Below are 16,559 nucleotides of genomic sequence, written 5' to 3'. Positions count from 1 at the left end.
TCTTCCTCCTCTCTCTCTCTCTCCCTCCCTCTTTCTCTCCCTCTCTCTCTCTGTGTCCCTCTTCCTCCACTCTTTCTCTCTGTGTCCCTCTTCCTCCACTCTCTCTCTCTCTCTCTTTCTCTCTCTCTCTCTGTGTCCCTCTTCCTCTCTCTCTCTGTCCCTCTTCCTCCACTCTCTCTGTGTCCCTCTTCCTCCTCTCTCTCTGTCCCTCTTCCTCTACTCTCTCTGTGTCCCTCTTCCTCTACTCTCTCTGTGTCCCTCTTCCTCTACTCTCTCTGTGTCCCTCTTCCTCTACTCTCTCTGTGTCCTCTTCCTCTACTCTCTCTGTGTCCCTCTTCCTCCCTCTCTCTGTGTCCCTCTTCCTCCACTCTCTCTGTGTCCCTCTTCCTCTCTCTCTCTGTCTCCCTCTTTCTCCACTCTCTCTGTGTCCGTCTTCCTCCACTATTTCTCTCTGTGTCCCTCTTCCTCCACTCTCTCTCTCTGTCCCTCTTCTCTCTCTCTCTCTGTCTCCTCTCTCTTCTCCTCTCTCTGTGTCCCTCTTCCTCCACTATTTCTCTCTGTGTCCCTCTTCCTCTCTCTCTCTCTCTCTGTGTCCCTCTTCCTCACTCTCTCTCTCTCTCTCTCTGTGTCCCTCTTCCTCCACTCTCTCTCTGTCCTCTGTCCCTCTTCTCTGTGTCCCTCTCTCTCTCTCTCTGTGTCCCTCTTTCTCCACTCTCTCTCTCTCTCTGTGTCCCTCTTTCTCACTCTCTCTCTCTCTGTGTCCCTTCTTTCTTCTCTCTCTCTCTCTGTGTCCCTCTTCCTCTTCTCTCTGTCCCTCTCTCTCTCTCTGTGTCCCTCTTCCTCTCTCCCTCCCTCTCTCTCTCTCTCTGTCCCTCTCCTCTCTCTCTCTCTCTCTCTCTGTGTCCCTCTTCCTCTCTCTCTCTGTGTCCCTCTTCTCTCTCTCTCTGTGTCCCTCTTCTCCTCTCTCTCTGTCCCTCTTCTCTCTCTCTCTCTGTGTCCCTCTTTCTCCACTCTCTCTCTCTGTGTCCCTCTTCCTCCACTCTCTCTCTTCTCTCTGTCTCTGTCCCTCTTCCTCCTCTCTCTCTCTCTCTCCTCTTTCTCCCTCTTCCTCCTCTGTGCCCTCTTCTCCACTCTCTCTCTCTGTCCCTCTTCCTCCACTCTCTCTCTCTCTCTATTTCTCTCTCCTCTTCCTCCCTCTCTCCTCTCTCTTTCTCTCTCTGTGTCCCTCTTCCTCCACTCTCTCTCTGTGTCCCTCCCTCTTCTCTCCTCTCTCTCTCTCTCTCTCTGTGTCCCTCTTTCTCTCTCTCTCTCTCTCTCTCTCTCTCTGTGTCCCTCTTTCTCCTCTCTCTCTCTCTGTCTCTCTGTGCCCTCTTCTTTCTCCACTCTCTGTGTGTCTTCCTCCACTATTTCTCTCTGTGTCCCTCTTCCTCCACTCTCTCTCTCTCTTTGTGTCCCTCTTCCTCCCCTCTCTCTCTCTCTCTCTCCCTCTTCCTCCCACTCTCTCTGTGTCTCTTCTCCTCCACTCTCTCTGTGTCCTCTCCCTCTTCCTTCCTCCCTCTCTCTCTCTCTCTCCTCTCTCTCTCTCTCTGTGTCCCTCTTTCTCCCCACTCTCTCTCTCTCTGTGTCCCTCTTCCTCCTCTGTGTCCCTCTTTCTCTCTCTGTGTCCCTCTTCCTCCACTCTCTCTGTGTCCCTCTTCCTCCACTCTCTCTCTCTTTCCTCCTCTCTCTCTGTGTCCCTCTTCCTCCACTCTCTCTCTCTGTGTCCCTCTTCCTCCACTCTCTCTCTCTCTCTGTCCCTCTTCCTCTCTCTCTGTGTCCCTCTTCCTCCACTCTCTCTCTCTCTCTCTCTCTCTGTCTCCTCTTTCTCTCTCTCTCTCTGTGTCCCTCTTCTCCTCTCTCTCTCCTCTCTCTCTCTCTCCTCTCTCTCCTCTGTGTCCCTCCTTCTCTCTCTCTCTCTGTGTCCCTCTTCCTCCACTCTCTCTCTCTGTCTCCCTCTTTCTCCACTCTCTCTGTGTCCCTCTTCCTCCACTATTTCTCTCTGTGTCCCTCTTCCTCCACTCTCTCTCTCTCTCTCCCTCTTTCTCCACCTCTCTGTGTCCCTCTTCCTCCACTATTTCTCTCTGTGTCCCTCTTCCTCTCTCTCTCTCTGTGCCCCTCTTCCTCCACCCCCTCTCTCTCTCTCTCTGTCTCCTCTCTCTCTCTCTGTGTCCCTCTTTCTCCACTCTCTCTCTCTCTCTCTGTCCCTCTTCCTCCACTCTCTCTCTGTGTCCCTCTTCCTCCACTCTCCACTCTCTCGGTGTCCCTCTTCCTCCACTCTCTCTCTCTCTCTCTCTGTGTCCCTCTTCCTCCACTCTCTCTCTCGGTGTCCCTCTTCCTCCACTCTCTCTCTCGGTGTCCCTCTTCCTCCACTCTCTCTGTGCCCCTCTTCCTCCACTCTCTCTCTCTCTCTCTCTCTCTCTCTCTCTCTCTCTCTCTCTCTCTCTCTCTCTCTCTCTCTCTCTCTCTTTCTCCACACTGTCCCTCTTTCTCCACACTATCTCTCTCTCTGTGCCCCTCTTCCTCCACTCTCTCTGTGTCCCTCTTCCTCCACTCTCTCTGTGTCCCTCTTCCTCTACTCTCTCTCTCTCTCTCTCTCTCTCTCTCTGTGTCCCTCTTCCTCCACTCTCTCTCTCTGTGTCCCTCTACTCTCTCTGTCCTCTACTCTCTCTGTCTCCCTCTACTCTCTCTGTGTCCCTCTTTCCTCCTCTGTCTCCTCTACTCTCTCTGTGTCCCTCTTCCTCCACTCTCTCTGTGTCCCTCTTCCTCCTCTCTCTGTCTCTTCTCTACTCTCTCTGTGTCCCTCTTCCTCCACTCTCTCTGTGTCTCTCTTCTCTCTCTCTCTCTCTCTCTCTCTCTCTCTCTTCTCTCTCTCTCTGTGTCCCTCTTCCTCTCTCTCTCTGTCCCTCTTCTCTCTCTCCCTCTGTGTCTCTGTCTCCACTATTTCTCTCTGTCTCCCTCTTCCTCTCTCTTCTCCTCTCTCTCTGTGTCCCTCTTCCTCCACTCTCTCTGTGTCCCTCTTCCTCCACTCTCTCTGTGTCCCTCTTCCTCCATCTCTCTCTCTGTGTCCCTCTTCCTCCACTCTCTCTTTCTCTTTCTCTCTCTCTCTCTCTCTGTGTCCCTCTTCCTCCACTCTCTCTCTCTGTCTCCCTCTACTCTCTCTGTCTCCCTCTACTCTCTCTGTCTCTTTCCTCTACTCTCTCTGTGTCCCTCTTCCTCTACTCTCTCTGTGTCCCTCTTCCTCCACTCTCTCTGTGTCCCTCTTCCTCCACTCTCTCTGTCCCTCTTCCTCTACTCTCTCTGTGTCCCTCTTCCTCTACTCTCTCTCTGTCCCTCCCTCTACTCTCTCTGTGTCCCTCTTCCTCCACTCTTCTCTGTGTCCCTCTTCCTCCACTCTCTCTGTGTCCCTCTTCCTCCACTCTCTCTGTGTCCCTCTTCCTCCACTCTCTCTGTGTCCCTCTTCCTCCACTCTCTGTGTCCCTCTTCTCTCTCTCTGTGTCTCCTCTCTCTGTCTCTCTCTGTGTCCCTCTTCCTCTCTCTCTCTGTGTCCTCTTCCTCCTACTCTCTCTGTGTCCCTCTTCCCTCTACTCTCTCTGTCTCTCTCTCTCTCTGTGTCCCTCCCTCCACTCTCTGTCCCTCTCCCTCTACTCTCTCTGTCTCCCTCTTCTCTGTCTCCTCTACTCTCTCTGTGTCCCTCTTCCTCTCCTCCACTCTCTCTGTGTCCCTCTTCCTCTACTCTCTCTGTGTCCCTCTTCCTCTTCTGTGTCCCTCTTCCTCTACTCTCCTGTGTCCCTCTTCATCTACTCTCTCTGTGTCTCTGTGTCCCTCTTCCTCTACTCTCTCTGTCTCCCTCTACTCTCTCTGTGTCCCTCTTCCTCTACTCTCTCTGTCTCCCTCTTCCTCTACTCTCTCTGTCTCCCTCTACTCTCTCTGTGCCCCTCTTCCTCCACTCTCTCTGTGTCCCTCTTCCTCTACTCTCTCTGTGTCCCTCTCCCTCTACTCTCTATGTGTCCCTCTACTCTCTCTTTGTCCCTCTTCCTCCACTCTCTCTGTGTCCCTCTTCCTCCCTCTCTCTGTGTCCCTCTTCCTCTACTCTCTCTGTGTCCCTCTTCCTCTACTCTCTCTGTGTCCCTCTTCCTCTACTCTCTCTGTGTCCCTCTTCCTCTACTTTCTATGTGTCCCTCTACTCTCTCTATGTCCCTCTTCCTCTACTCTCTCTGTCTCCCTCTACTCTCTCTGTGTTCCTCTTCCTCTACTCTCTCTGTGTCCCTCTTCCTCTACTCTCTCTGTGTCCCTCTTCCTCTACTCTCTCTGTGTCCCTCTTCCTCTACTCTCTCTCTGTCCCTCTTCCTCTACTCTCTCTGTGTCCCTCTTCCTCTACTCTCTCTGTGTCCCTCTTCCTCTACTCTCTCTGTCTCCCTCTACTCTCTCTGTGTCCTCTACTCTCTCTGTGTCCCTCTACTCTCTCTGTGTCCCTCTTCCTCTACTCTCTCTGTGTCCCTCTTCCTCCACTCTCTCTGTGTCCCTCTTCCTCTACTCTCTCTGTGTCCCTCTTCCTCTACTCTCTCTGTGTCCCTCTTCCTCTACTCTCTCTGTGTCCCTCTTCCTCTACTCTCTCTCTGTCCCTCTTCCTCTACTCTCTCTGTGTCCCTCTTCCTCTACTCTCTCTGTGTCCCTCTTCCTCTACTCTCTCTGTGTCCCTCTTCCTCTACTCTCTCTGTGTCCCTCTTCCTCTACTCTCTCTGTGTCCCTCTTCCTCTACTCTCTCTGTGTCCCTCTTCCTCCACTCTCTCTGTGTCCCTTCCTCCACTCTCTCTCTCTGTGTCCCTCTTTCTCCACTTTCGCTCTCTCTCTGTGTCCCTCTCCCTCTACTCTCTATGTGTCCCTCTACTCTCTCTATGTCCCTCTTCCTCTACTCTCTCTGTCTCCCTCTTTTTCCACTCTCTCTGTGTCCGTCTTCCTCCACTATTTCTCTCTGTGTCCCTCTTCCTCCCTCTCTCTCTCTCTCTCTCTGTGCCCGTCTTCCTCCACTCTCTCTCTCTCTCTCTCTCTCTCTCTCTCTCCCGGTGTCCCTCTTCCTCCACTCTCTCTCTCTCTTTCTCTCTCTCTGTGTCCCTCTTCCTCCACTCTCTCTCTCGGTCTCCCTCTACTCTCTCTGTCTCCCTCTACTCTCTCTGTCTCCCTCTACTCTCTCTGTGTCCCTCTTCCTCTACTCTCTCTGTGTCCCTCTTCCTCCACTCTCTCTGTGTCCCTCTTCCTCTACTCTCTCTGTGTCCCTCTTCCTCTACTCTCTCTGTGTCCCTCTTCCTCTACTCTCTCTGTGTCCCTCTTCCTCTACTCTTTCTGTGTCCCTCTTCCTCTACTCTCTCTGTGTCCCTCTTCCTCTACTCTCTCTGTGTCCCTCTTCCTCTACTCTCTCTGTCTCCCTCTTCCTCTACTCTCTCTGTCTCCCTCTACTCTCTCTGTGTCCCTCTTCCTCTACTCTCTCTGTCTCCCTCTACTCTCTCTGTGTCCCTCTTCCTCTACTCTCTCTGTGTCCCTCTTCCTCCACTCTCTCTGTGTCCCTCTTCCTCTACTCTCTCTGTGTCCCTCTTCCTCTACTCTCTCTGTGTCCCTCTTCCTCTACTCTCTCTGTGTCCCTCTTCCTCTACTCTCTCTGTGTCCCTCTTCCTCTACTCTCTCTGTGTCCCTCTTCCTCTACTCTCTCTGTGTCCCTCTTCCTCTACTCTCTCTGTGTCCCTCTTCCTCTACTCTCTCTGTGTCCCTCTTCCTCTACTCTCTCTGTCTCCCTCTACTCTCTCTGTGTCCCTCTTCCTCTTCTCTCTCTGTGTCCCTCTTCCTCTACTCTCTCTGTGTCCCTCTTCCTCCACTCTCTCTGTGTCCCTCTTCCTCCACTCTCTCTCTCTGTGTCCCTCTTTCTCCACTTTCGCTCTCTCTCTGTGTCCCTCTCCCTCTACTCTCTATGTGTCCCTCTACTCTCTCTATGTCCCTCTTCCTCTACTCTCTCTGTCTCCCTCTTTTCCACTCTCTCTGTGTCCGTCTTCCTCCACTATTTCTCTCTGTGTCCCTCTTCCTCCTCTCTCTCTCTCTCTCTCTGTGCCCGTCTTCCTCCACTCTCTCTCTCTCTCTCTCTCTCTCTCTCCCGGTGTCCCTCTTCCTCCACTCTCTCTCTCTCTCTTTCTCTCTCTCTGTGTCCCTCTTCCTCCACTCTCTCTCTCGGTCTCCCTCTACTCTCTCTGTCTCCCTCTACTCTCTCTGTCTCCCTCTACTCTCTCTGTGTCCCTCTTCCTCTACTCTCTCTGTGTCCCTCTTCCTCCACTCTCTCTGTGTCCCTCTTCCTCTACTCTCTCTGTGTCCCTCTTCCTCTACTCTCTCTGTGTCCCTCTTCCTCTACTCTCTCTGTGTCCCTCTTCCTCTACTCTTTCTGTGTCCCTCTTCCTCTACTCTCCCTGTGTCCCTCTTCATCTACTCTCTGTGTCCCTCTTCCTCTACTCTCTCTGTCTCCCTCTACTCTCTCTGTGTCCCTCTTCCTCTACTCTCTCTGTCTCCCTCTTCCTCTACTCTCTCTGTCTCCCTCTACTCTCTCTGTATCCCTCTTCCTCCCTCTCTCTGTGTCCCTCTTCCTCTACTCTCTCTGTGTCCCTCTCCCTCTACTCTCTATGTGTCCCTCTACTCTCTCTTTGTCCCTCTTCCTCCACTCTCTCTGTGTCCCTCTTCCTCCACTCTCTCTGTGTCCCTCTTCCTCTACTCTCTCTGTGTCCCTCTTCCTCTACTCTCTCTGTGTCCCTCTTCCTCTACTCTCTCTGTGTCCCTCTTCCTCTACTTTCTATGTGTCCCTCTACTCTCTCTATGTCCCTCTTCCTCTACTCTCTCTGTCTCCCTCTACTCTCTCTGTGTTCCTCTTCCTCTACTCTATCTGTGTCCCTCTTCCTCTACTCTCTCTGTGTCCCTCTTCCTCTACTCTCTCTGTGTCCCTCTTCCTCTACTCTCTCTGTGTCCCTCTTCCTCTACTCTCTCTGTGTCCCTCTTCCTCTACTCTCTGTGTCCCTCTTCCTCTACTCTCTCTGTGTCCCTCTTCCTCTACTCTCTCTGTCTCCCTCTACTCTCTCTGTGTCCCTCTACTCTCTCTGTGTCCCTCTTCCTCTACTCTCTCTGTGTCCCTCTACTCTCTCTGTGTCCCTCTTCCTCTACTCTCTCTGTGTCCCTCTTCCTCTACTCTCTCTGTGTCCCTCTTCCTCTACTCTCTCTGTGTCCCTCTTCCTCTACTCTCTCTGTGTCCCTCTTCCTCTACTCTCTCTGTGTCCCTCTTCCTCTACTCTCTCTGTGTCCCTCTTCCTCTACTCTCTCTGTGTCCCTCTTCCTCTACTCTCTCTGTGTCCCTCTTCCTCTACTCTCTCTGTCTCCCTCTACTCTCTCTGTGTCCCTCTTCCTCTACTCTCTCTGTGTCCCTCTTCCTCTACTCTCTCTGTGTCCCTCTTCCTCCACTCTCTCTGTGTCCCTCTTCCTCCACTCTCTCTCTCTCTGTGTCCCTCTTTCTCCACGCTCGCTCTCTCTCTGTGTCCCTCTCCCTCTACTCTCTATGTGTCCTCTACTCTCTCTATGTCCCTCTTCCTCTACTCTTTCTGTCTCCCTCTTTTTCCACTCTCTCTGTGTCCGTCTTCCTCCACTATTTCTCTCTGTGTCCCTCTTCCTCCACTCTCTCTCTCTCTCTCTCTGTGCCCGTCTTCCTCCTCTCTCTCTCTCTCTCTCTCTCTCCCGGTGTCCCTCTTCCTCCACTCTCTCTCTCTCTCTCTCTCTCTCTCTCTGTGTCCCTCTTCCTCCACTCTCTCTCTTTGTGTCCCTCTTCCTCCACTCTCTCTCTCTCTCTCTCTCTGTGTCCCTCTTTCTCCACTCTCTCTCTCTGTGTCCCTCTTTCTCCACTCTCGCTCTCTCTCTGTGTCCCTCTCCCTCTACTCTCTATGTGTCCCTCTACTCTCTCTATGTCCCTCTTCCTCTACTCTCTCTGTCTCCCTCTACTCTCTCTGTGTTCCTCTTCCTCTACTCTCTCTGTCTACCTCTACTCTCTCTGTCTCCCTCCACTCTTTCTGTGTCCCTCTTCCTCTACTCTATCTGTGTCCCTCTTCCTCTACTCTCTCTGTGTCCCTCTTCCTCTACTCTCTCTGTGTCCCTCTTCCTCTACTCTCTCTGCGTCCCTCTACTCTCTGTGTCCCTCTTCCTCTACTCTCTCTGTGTCCCTCTTCCTCTACTCTCTCTGTGTCCCTCTTCCTCCACTCTCTCTGTGTCCCTCTTTCTCTACTCTCTCTGTGTCCCTCTTCCTCTACTCTCTCTGTGTCCCTCTTCCTCTACTCTCTCTGTGTCCCTCTTCCTCCACTCTCTCTGTGTCCCTCTTCCTCCACTCTCTGTGTCCCTCTTCCTCTACTCTCTCTGTGTCCCTCTTCCTCTACTCTATCTGTGTCCCTCTTCCTCTACTCTCTCTGTGTCCCTCTTCCTCCACTCTCTCTGTGTCCCTCTTCCTCTACTCTCTCTGTGTCCCTCTTCCTCTACTCTCTCTGTGTCCCTCTTCCTCTACTCTCTCTGTGTCCCTCTTCCTCTACTCTCTCTGTGTCCCTCTTCCTCTACTCTCTCTGTGTCCCTCTTCCTCTACTCTCTCTGTGTCCCTCTTCCTCTACTCTCTCTGTGTCCCTCTTCCTCTACTCTCTCTGTGTCCCTCTTCCTCTACTCTCTCTGTGTCCCTCTTCCTCTACTCTCTCTGCGTCCCTCTACTCTCTGTGTCCCTCTTCCTCTACTCTCTCTGTGTCCCTCTTCCTCTACTCTCTCTGTGTCCCTCTTCCTCCACTCTCTCTGTGTCCCTCTTTCTCTACTCTCTCTGTGTCCCTCTTCCTCTCCTCTCTCTGTGTCCCTCTTCCTCTACTCTCTCTGTGTCCCTCTTCCTCCACTCTCTCTGTGTCCCTCTTCCTCCACTCTCTGTGTCCCTCTTCCTCTACTCTCTCTGTGTCCCTCTTCCTCTACTCTATCTGTGTCCCTCTTCCTCTACTCTCTCTGTGTCCCTCTTCCTCTACTCTCTCTGTGTCCCTCTTCCTCTACTCTCTCTGTGTCCCTCTTCCTCTACTCTCTCTCTGTCCCTCTTCCTCTACTCTCTCTGTGTCCCTCTTCCTCTACTCTCTCTGTGTCCCTCTTCCTCTACTCTCTCTGTGTCCCTCTTCCTCTACTCTCTCTGTGTCCCTCTTCCTCTACTCTCTCTGTGTCCCTCTTCCTCTACTCTCTCTGTGTCCCTCTTCCTCCACTCTCTCTGTGTCCCTCTTCCTCCACTCTCTCTCTCTGTCTCCCTCTTTCTCCACTCTCTCTGTGTCCGTCTTCCTCCACTATTTCTCTCTGTGTCCCTCTTCCTCCACTCTCTCTCTCTCTCTCTCTCTCTCTCTCTCTCTCTCTCTCTCTCTCTCTCTCTCTCTCTCTCTCTCTCTCTCTCTGTCCCTCTTTCTCCACACTCTCTCTCTCTCTCTGTGTCCCTCTCTCTCTCTCTCTCTCTCTCTCTCTGTCCCTCTTTCTCCACACTCTCTCTCTCTCTGTGTCCCTCTTCCTCCACTCTCTCTGTGTCCCTCTTCCTCCACTCTCTCGGTGTCCCTCTTCCTCCACTCTCTCTCTCTCTCTTTCTCTCTCTCTCTCTGTGTCCCTCTTCCTCCACTCTCTCTCTCTGTGTCCCTCTTCCTCCACTCTCTCTCTCTCTCTCTCTCTCTGTGCCCCTCTTCCTCCACTCTCTCTCTCTCTCTCTGTGTCCCTCTTTCTCCACTCTCTCTCTCTCTCTCTCTGTGTCCCTCTTTCTCCACTCTCTCTCTCTCTCTGTGTCCCTCTTTCTCCACTCTCTCTCTCTCTCTGTGTCCCTCTTTCTCCACTCTCTCTCTCTCTCTCTCTTTCTGTGTCCCTCTTTCTCCACTCTCTCTCTCTCTCTCACTCTCTCTCTCTCTCTCTCTCTCTCCCCCTCTCCCTCTTTCTCCACTCCATCTCTCTCACTCTCTCTGTGTCTCTCTTCCTCCTCTCTCTCTCTCTGTGTCCCTCTTCCGCCACTCTCTCTCTCTGTGTCCCTCTTCCTCCACTCTCTCTCTCTCTCTCTGTCCCTCTTCCTCCACTCTCTCTCTCTCTCTCTCTCTCTCTGCCTCCCTCTTTCTCCTTCTCTCTCTTTCCTATACACAATCATATTTTCTTACTGCTTACTTCCATTTTACATGTATGTGGGAATTATTTGATATATATATTTTTTATGACAACCTAGATAAAGTTCCAGACATCTGTTAGCTGCCTGTCATCGTCTGACTGCAATCTACGATCCTAATCAACTGTGAAATATTGAAGACAATGAAGCAGTCAAAGCATCCCCTCGTCCCCATGGCTAGCTGTGACCAAAGCCCGGAGAATCCCTGCAGACATCATTCCCTGACAGACACATTCACAGACAGACTCATTCACAGACAGACTCATTGACAGACAGACTCATTCACAGACAGACACATTCACAGACAGATATCATTCACAGACAGACACATTCACAGACAGATATCATTCACAGACAGACACATTCACAGACAGACATCATTCACAGACAGACATCATTCACAGACAAATGCATCTTCAATCTCACTCAGCTCTCCGGACTAAAAATAACAAGCCAATCACCAAGCGGTAGGAAGTAGTCCGCGACAGGAACCCATACACTATAGATGGAAGGATAGTGTGCTGATCCCCTGGGAAAATCAACAACACCCAACACACACACACCCAACACACACACACACACACACAGTTAGTTAGAAGTGCTGGATGAGCAGCGTTGCACGTTACACAGCAACACAGAAGAGCAACAGATAAGCCAAATGCATCTTCAATCTCACTCAGCTCTCCGGACTAAAAATAACAAGCCAATCACCAAGCGGTAGGAAGTAGTCCGCGACAGGAACCCATACACTATAGATGGAAGGATAGTGTGCTGATCCCCTGGGAAAATCAACAACACCCAACACACACACACACAACACACACACACACACACACACACACACACACACACACACCCAACACACACACACCCACACACACACACACACACACACACACACACACACACACACACACACACACACACACACACACACAACACACACACGACAATTTAAACAAGCACTCACAAGAAGCATATGAAGAACTACTTCGGCCACGGTGCTGTTGGCCATGTGATTTACCAGTGCCCAACTCGTGCCCCTCCCGACCAACGCAAACCAAGTTCACTCTAAAAGCCAGACCTTTAGGGAGCCATTAGGTAGCAGCAGTCTGAAAGGCCTCTGCTGCATCGGTCTGAAACACAATCAACTGACACGTCTCCACTCCCCAACCCTCAGAGTAATAGGCATGTTTCCCACTTCCTTGGTAAGGTGGGATACATCCAGATGAAGAAATGTTTGGAAAATGTCAAGTGTGTCATGCCAAGTAGGGTCAACTCCCTCTCCCTGAATCTTTGTTGGAGATGCTCCCCACTATCTCCCGGTCTGAACTCGGCAGATCAGATACCGAACCTCACCCTACTGGCTAGGAGATAGCATTGCTACCTATCATTTCATATCTAAAAAGTCTACTTAACGGAATTGATTCATTATGATTCCATTCATGTTCGGTTACTGGGGCCTCTTGACCTCCTGTTGACCTGAGGATACGCATCTTAACCTTTGAACTATTCAAAAGTGTGTGGCAGTTTCCTCTGACTAAATGTGGTTCCCACATACAAATCAGTGTAGCTTAGGGACACAGTAATAGCTGTAATATATATATATATATATATTAAAAAAAGCTCTACACATCTCCATCGTAGAGTAGGAAAGAAAAACAAGGATTTACGCTGGGAGGCTAGGACTCCTAACAGCATGGGGGAAGTCAGCACTCCCATTAACACCTGAACTGTCCGTGTGCCGCGTGGAAAATGTGTTGCGATCAAGGGGTAAATAGAAAGGCAGACAGAGAGAAAGAAGGAAAGCGAGACAGAGGTAGAGAGAGAGAAAGAAGGAAAGCGAGACAGAGGTAGAGAGAGAGGAAGGTAGGGAGGGCGGTAGAGACAGACAGAGAGAAAGAAGGAAAGAGGAAGGTAGGGAGGGCGGTAGAGACAGACAGAGAGAAAGAAGGAAAGCGAGACAGAGGTAGAGAGAGAGAAAGAAGGAAAGAGAGACAGAGGTAGAGAGAGAGGAAGGTAGGGAGGGCGGTAGAGACAGACAGAGAGAAAGAAGGAAAGAGAGACAGAGGTAGAGAGAGAGGAAGGTAGGGAGGGCGGTAGAGACAGACAGAGAGAAAGAAGGAAAGAGAGAGAGGTAGAGAGAGAGGAAGGTAGGGAGGGCGGTAGAGACAGACAGAGAGAAAGAAGGAAAGAGAGACAGAGGTAGAGAGAGAGGAAGGTAGGGAGGGCGGTAGAGACAGACAGAGAGAAAGAAGGAAAGAGAGACAGAGGTAGAGAGAGAGGAAGGTAGGGAGGGCGGTAGAGACAGACAGAGAGAAAGAAGGAAAGAGAGACAGAGGTAGAGAGAGAGGAAGGTAGGGAGGGCGGTAGAGACAGACAGAGAGAAAGAAGGAAAGAGAGACAGAGGTAGAGAAAGAGGAAGGTAGGGAGGGCGGTAGAGACAGACAGAGAGAAAGAAGGAAAGAGAGACAGAGGTAGAGAGAGAGGAAGGTAGGGAGGGCGGTAGAGACAGACAGAGAGAAAGAAGGAAAGAGAGACAGAGGAGGGTAGGGAGGGCGGGAGAGACAGACAGAGAAAGAAGGAAAGAGAGACAGAGGTAGAGAGAGAGAAAGATAGGGAGGGCGGTAGAGACAGACAGAGAGAAAGAAGGAAAGAGAGACAGAGGAAGGTAGGGAGGGCGGGAGAGACAGACAGAGAAAGAAGGAAAGAGAGACAGAGGTAGAGAGAGAGAAAGATAGGGAGGGCGGTAGAGACAGACAGAGAGAAAGAAGGAAAGAGAGACAGAGGTAGAGAGAGAGGAAGGTAGGGAGGGCGGTAGAGACAGACAGAGAGAAAGAAGGAAAGCGAGACAGAGGTAGAGAGAGAGAAAGATAGGGAGGGCGGTAGAGACAGACAGAGAGAAAGAAGGAAAGAGAGACAGAGGAAGGTAGGGAGGGCGGGAGAGACAGACAGAGAAAGAAGGAAAGAGAGACAGAGGTAGAGTGAGAGAAAGATAGGGAGGGCGGTAGAGACAGACAGAGAGAAAGAAGGAAAGAGAGACAGAGGTAGAGAGAGAGGAAGGTAGGGAGGGCGGTAGAGACAGACAGAGAGAAAGAAGGAAAGCGAGACAGAGGTAGAGAGAGAGAAAGATAGGGAGGGCGGTAGAGACAGACAGAGAGAAAGAAGGAAAGAGAGAGAGACAGAGGTAGAGAGAGAGGAAGGTAGGGAGGGCGGTAGAGACAGACAGAGAGAAAGAAAGAAAGAAAGAGAGAGAGACAGAGGTAGAGAGAGAGGAAGGTAGGGAGGGCGGTAGAGACAGACAGAGAGAAAGAAGGAAAGCGAGACAGAGGTAGAGAGAGAGGAAGGTAGGGAGGGCGGTAGAGACAGACAGAGAGAAAGATGGAAAGAGAGAGAGACAGAGGAAGGTAGGGAGGGCGGTAGAGACAGACAGAGAGAAAGAAGGAAAGAGAGAGAGACAGAGGTAGAGAGAGAGGAAGGTAGGGAGGGCGGTAGAGACAGACAGAGAGAAAGAAGGAAAGAGAGAGAGACAGAGGTAGAGAGAGAGGAAGGTAGGGAGGGCGGTAGAGACAGACAGAGAGAAAGAAGGAGAGAGAGAGAGACAGAGGTAGAGAGAGAGGAAGGTAGGGAGGGCGGTAGAGACAGACAGAGAGAAAGAAGGAAAGCGAGACAGAGGTAGAGAGAGAGGAAGGTAGGGAGGGCGGTAGAGACAGACAGAGAGAAAGAAGGAAAGAGAGAGAGACAGAGGTAGAGAGAGAGGAAGGTAGGGAGGGCGGTAGAGACAGACAGAGAGAAAGAAGGAAAGCGAGACAGAGGTAGAGAAAGAGGAAGGTAGGGAGGGCGGTAGAGACAGACAGAGAGAAAGAAGGAAAGAGAGACAGAGGTAGAGAAAGAGGAAGGTAGGGAGGGCGGTAGAGACAGACAGAGAGAAAGAAGGAGAGAGAGAGAGACAGAGGTAGAGAGAGAGGAAGGTAGGGAGGGCGGTAGAGACAGACAGAGAGAAAGAAGGAAAGAGAGACAGAGGTAGAGAAAGAGGAAGGTAGGGAGGGCGGTAGAGACAGACAGAGAGAAAGAAGGAAAGAGAGACAGAGGTAGAGAAAGAGGAAGGTAGGGAGGGCGGTAGAGACAGACAGAGAGAAAGAAGGAAAGAGAGACAGAGGTAGAGAAAGAGGAAGGTAGGGAGGGCGGTAGAGACAGACAGAGAGAAAGAAGGAAAGAGAGACAGAGGTAGAGAAAGAGGAAGGTAGGGAGGGCGGTAGAGACAGACAGAGAGAGGGAGATAGATAGAGAGAGTAAGATTAGCCAGAAAACACAAGAGGACCAGGGCAGTGGATACTGTAGGCAGGGAGGGAGCCATGGGATCATTTCATCTCTTCAATTACAATCACTGGCGCCGGCTCAGGGAGAGAAGAGCTCCCTCTGGTACAGCTCAGAGGAACTGCACTCACTCAGTCTCACCATGACAACAACAACAGGGCTGGGATTAAGGGTTCTGTTCAATTTGGGACAAACATATAGAACGTATTGCGGTCATTATAGCAAGTCATACACCACAATGGTATATGATTCGCAAGAGGATGAATAATAGAATAACTAACAGCAATAATCCCCAGCAGGTGTGAAGGGCTCAAACAAGCACTACCTGGACCCTATCAAACAGGCCTTCAGTAATCTCCATAGATTGTCCCTGGTGAGTTTCCTAACACTAAACAGCAAGACCATCCAAGTTTGAGAACCGATGATTTATAGATATGGAATCATTACTTTATGGATGTGTGAGAGGCTGGGAAAAACACATCATGTTGTTGTGTATTCATACAGTATGTAAACTTAACAAACTTAACATGTACAAATATTTGTCTGAACATAACAAGATTCAACAACTGAGACATAAACTGAACCAGTTTCACAGACATGTGACTAACAGAAATGGAATAATGTGTCCCTGAACAAAGGGGGGGGGGGGATCAAAAGTAACAGTCAGTATCTGGTGTGGCCACCAGCTGCATTAAGTACTGCAGTGCATCTTCTCCTCATGGACTGCACCAGATTTGCCAGCTCTTGCAGTGAGATGTTACCCCACTCTTCCACCAAGGCACCTGCAAGTTCCCAGACATTTCTGGGGGGAATGGCTCTATCCCTCACCCTCCGAACCAACAGGTCCCAGACATGCTCAATGGGAGATCCGGGCTCTTCGCTGGCCATGGCAGAACACTGACATTCCTGTCTTGCAGGAAATCCCGCACAGAATGAGCAGTAGGGCTGGTGGCATTGTCATGCTGGAAGGTCATGTCAGGATGAGCCTGCAGGAAGGGTACCACATGAGGGAGGAGGATGTCTTCCCTGTAACGCACAGCGTTGAGATTGCCTGCAATGACAACAAGCTCAGTCCGATAAGGCTGTGACACACCACCCCAGACCATGACGGACCCTCCACCTCCACCTCCACCTCCAGAGTACAGTCCTCGGTGTAACCCTCATTCCTTCAACGATAAATGCGAATCTGACCATCACCCCTGGTGAGACAAAACCGCGACTCGTCAGTAGGGCACTTTTTGCCAGTCCTGTCTGGTCCAGTGGCGGTGGATTTGTGCCCATAGGCAACTTTGTTGCCGGTGATGTCTGGTGAGAACCTGCCTTACAACAGGCCTACAAGCCCTCAGTCCAGCCTTTCTCAGCCTATTGCGGACAGTCTGAGCACTGATGGAGGGATTGTGTTTTCCTGGTGTAACTCGGGCAGTTGTTGTTGCCATCCTGTACCTGTCCCGCAGGTGTGATGTTCGGATGTACCGATCCTGTGTATGTGTTGTTACACGTGGTCTGCCACTGTGAGGACCATCAGCTGCCTGTCCTGTCTCCCTGTAGCACTGTCTTAGGCTTCTCACAGTATGGACATTGCAATGTATTGCCCTGGCCATATCTACAGTCCTCATGCCTCCTTGCAGCATGCAAAAGGCACGTTCACGCAGATGAGCAGGGACCCTGAGTATCTTTCTTTTGGTATTTTTCAGAGTCAGTAGAAAGGCCTCTTTTAGTGTCCTACGTTTTCATAACTGTGGCCTTAATTGCCTACCGTCTGTAAGCTGTTAGTGTCTTAACGACTGTTCCACAGGTGCATGTTCATTAATTGTTTATGGTTCATTGAACAAGCAGGGGAAACAGTGTTTAAACCCTTTACAATGAAGATCTGTGAAGTTATTTTGAATTTGTTGAATTATCTCTGAAAAGAAGGGTCCTGAAAAAGGGCCGTTTCTGTTTTTGTTGAGTGTATTATATCCTAGTTAAAATGTTCACTCAGAGTTTCATTCTATTCCTT

General features: G+C 51.0%; 1 pseudogene; it reads right to left on the bottom strand.

Annotated features, from left to right (window-relative positions):
• LOC118397244 (sodium-dependent serotonin transporter-like) overlaps positions 1–16,559 on the bottom strand; it is a 56,988-nt pseudogene that overhangs the window by 40,031 nt on the left and 398 nt on the right.

Source organism: Oncorhynchus keta, chromosome 18 (genome assembly GCF_023373465.1).
Source record: "Oncorhynchus keta strain PuntledgeMale-10-30-2019 chromosome 18, Oket_V2, whole genome shotgun sequence".
Classification (NCBI taxonomy): Eukaryota; Metazoa; Chordata; class Actinopteri; order Salmoniformes; family Salmonidae; genus Oncorhynchus; species Oncorhynchus keta.
Note: the sequence above shows the minus strand (reverse complement) of the source record. Positions and strands in the feature narration are given on the sequence as shown.